Raw genomic sequence first — 3,200 nt, 5'->3', positions numbered from 1 at the left:
TTCATTTCTTTCAGTATTTTGCCCATTAGTTTACGTTTCATAGCTTTAACGCTGACTTAAGCCAAAAAAATAATAATAATAATTAAAATTAAAAGGAGCAATCATTTGGTAGAAGGAATAGAAATTATTCCCCATCAAAATGTAAATGTTTTGTGCATTATCTTACCCAAACCATTTTGGATTACATATTACATACACCACACTTCTCTCCATTGTGTGAGGCGTCAGGATTCAGAGCAATGGTGCTTCGAGAATAAAAATTCTACTCAGAAGGCTTAGTGAATACAAGAACTCAGACGGCCGGTCCCGCGAGACACTCGCTGTGTGTGAACCACCTACTGGACGTTCCATTTAAGCTGTTTCAAAAGTATTAAACTACTTTATATCATAACACCATGCATTATACACAAACTTCTCAACACATTCTAGCAAATTAAAGGGATCCTGGGAGGAGCGGCCTCATTAGCCGAAAATGACCCATCACGACCCAAACAAGCCCCTGCTCATTGAACCTGGAAAAACCTGATGGCAGGAAGCAAGTATTGGCATGAAGAATCTAATAACTAGAGTGCTAAAATTCTGATGAGGGCAACCCAAATTTACGACAAACTAACCAAGGACTTCAAATATGCTGTTAAATTTTATGAAAAGCCGGAACGCTTAATCTATGGAAATTAGGGGGAAATGTCCGGCGGTGGGGGGGTTGGGGGCCAAGCCTTTGATAACCCTTAGCAGGTTAGGTGAATGAGGAACAACTGTACCCCAGCCCGCCTGTGTTTTGATTCCGTTTGGGAAAAAGCGTCTGCTTTTTAATATCCTCCCAACAGTTATGACTATGATTGCAGCACCTAGATTCCCAGACACCAGAGGTCTCTAAGTTCCCTGAGCATGAGAGAGATGGTCTAATATCAATACCAAAAAATCCTAAAGAAATGGACAGCATGTTGGAATGTTCTGGGCCGTTCTTCCCAATGTCATATCTGCAGTGGGATAGAAGGAAATAGCAACTTACGAATTACAAACATGAACTTTTACTGTAAACCAAAATTTTCAGAGTGGTTTTTTTATTTTTATATTACAAATAAATATTAGAGTAGTCATGGAATCATGGATCTGAGCAACATCAGATCCATCAACAATATGAAGTTTTATTTATCCTTTTCTGGAAATGTCAAGTTATTATTCTTTGTTTAAAAGTTTTGGACAATAAATAAAGTGAAATATCCACGCACCTACGTGTCCTTCCTGGCATGGGAGATTGGGTGAAAGCAAAATATTAATGATTTTGCAGGCAGAAGAAACATTTTTTTTTAAAAAAAAAGCACTTAATCTTTTCACCCAAGACCTGGGTGATTCGTTGGTCTTTTGAAATACCATAATGATAATAATAACAACTATTAATAGTAACAATTATATAAAAGCCTCTGGTAATTGTAATTCTATTAGGAGGTTGAGCATTCTCGGTCACCATTGTGCCACCTTGTGGTCACAAGGGAACACTTTTTTTTTTTTCCATGAAGTAAATCCATTACGTTATCTCCACCCCCCGCCCCCCAGCCCTCCCCACCACTTCTCTGGGATGATATTCTGAAGAGTAACTTGGAAACCACATTGCCAAGAAGGCCTCTGAACGAAATAGAATGGGCAACACTCGAGTCAGAAAATAGCGTGAAGTGAAAAGTCACAGTGGCATTGCTGTGAGTAGGGATATTCCAAGTCCCAGGTTTTTTCTTTGCTACCTCCATGTGGATTATATATTTAGAAGATGAAATTGGAGTTCATTTGGGTTGCCGTTTTCAATACACAAATATAGAAATGGAAGTCTGGATCATGTCCACTGAAATCTAATAAATCGCCCAGCGATCTATTTATAGCAAGAGAAAGCAGCCAGAATTTAGGTATCAATTACTAATACTGTGTTAGAACAATCACATGGAAGCATATATAGAAATAACGTAATAAACACAATTTTAATAATGAGCAAAGATTTGCTTTGTAAATATGCGCATTATAATCCTATAATTTTGATGCATTTCAAAGGGTTGTGATACATGTTTAAAGGATTTATGTCAGCATCCAGATGTGAGGAACAGAGAAAGACAGGATTGGCCACCTTCCCGCAGAGTGCTGTCTGCTAGGGACGAAATAATATCTTTTGGAACAAATTCAGCAATTTAATGGCCACTGTTTTATATTATCAGGGCTTGTTTGGTCAAAGATATAGGTTTTTTTTGTTGTTGTTACTGTTGTTTTTTTTTTTTACCTTTATCAAGGATGAAGGTATTAGAAAAAAAATGAGGTTCCAACACTTCTCCTCATAAGCAGCGTGTGTGTGTGTGTGTGTGTGTGTGTGTGTGTGTGTAGAGAATGAGAGAGTTTCATTAATTCTTACAGATGTACTGTTATGCTAGTGTTGGTTTTAAGTCTCTTCATCAATCTCTTGGTCTTTCTTTGTCTTTATATCTGTCAACTTTCTCTCTCTCAGTCTCTTTCTCTCTTATTCTCATTCTCTCTAAATCAGTCTCCCTGTCTTTCTCTTTGTGTCTCTCTCTGTTACACTCTAATTTAAATTAGAACAAAATCCAAGAGGTCGACTGATTTAGATTGGAATCCTAGCTCTGTGGATTACTGGTGCTGGACCCTTGGGCAAGCTATTAAAACTTCTAAGTCTGTTTCCTTATCTGTTAAATAGGGGTAGAGGTGCTGACCCATTAATTGTTGTGACAAGTAAATGACACGTTGGATGTGAAAGTACTTAAGAGAATACTTAGCAAAGAGTGAATGGCCCATATGTGTTCCTGTCTTTGTTTTTATTGTCTGGAAAGGGATCCATTCTTAATATTGAAATCCCTGTCATCACAAGATGCCCCAATATTGCCTCATTTAGAGGCATAATGTCACTACATATTAGAGATGTAGCTCATAGAACTGTGAAACAGAAAAATCTCCCACGTACCTCTTCTAACCACTTTGTTAACCACTAAGAATCAGAAGACATCTTGCCTGCAATCACATAATTAAGTAGCAGAACCCATACGTGAATCTGTATCTTCTACTTGTACATCCTCACGCAGTTTGTTGAAATGAACAGTAATTCTCATTCTAAGCCATGGCTTTATTTTTCTGACTAGTTTCCTCCCTCCCTCCTTCCTTCCTTCCTTCCTTCCTTCCTTCCTTCCTTCCTTCCTTCCTTCCTTCCT

The sequence above is a fragment of the Pteropus medius genome, unplaced genomic scaffold (assembly GCF_902729225.1).
Source record: "Pteropus medius unplaced genomic scaffold, Ma_sr-lr_union100, whole genome shotgun sequence".
Taxonomy (NCBI): Eukaryota; Metazoa; Chordata; class Mammalia; order Chiroptera; family Pteropodidae; genus Pteropus; species Pteropus medius.
The sequence above is the reverse complement of the archived record's forward strand: the minus strand, read 5'-3'. Positions refer to the sequence as shown.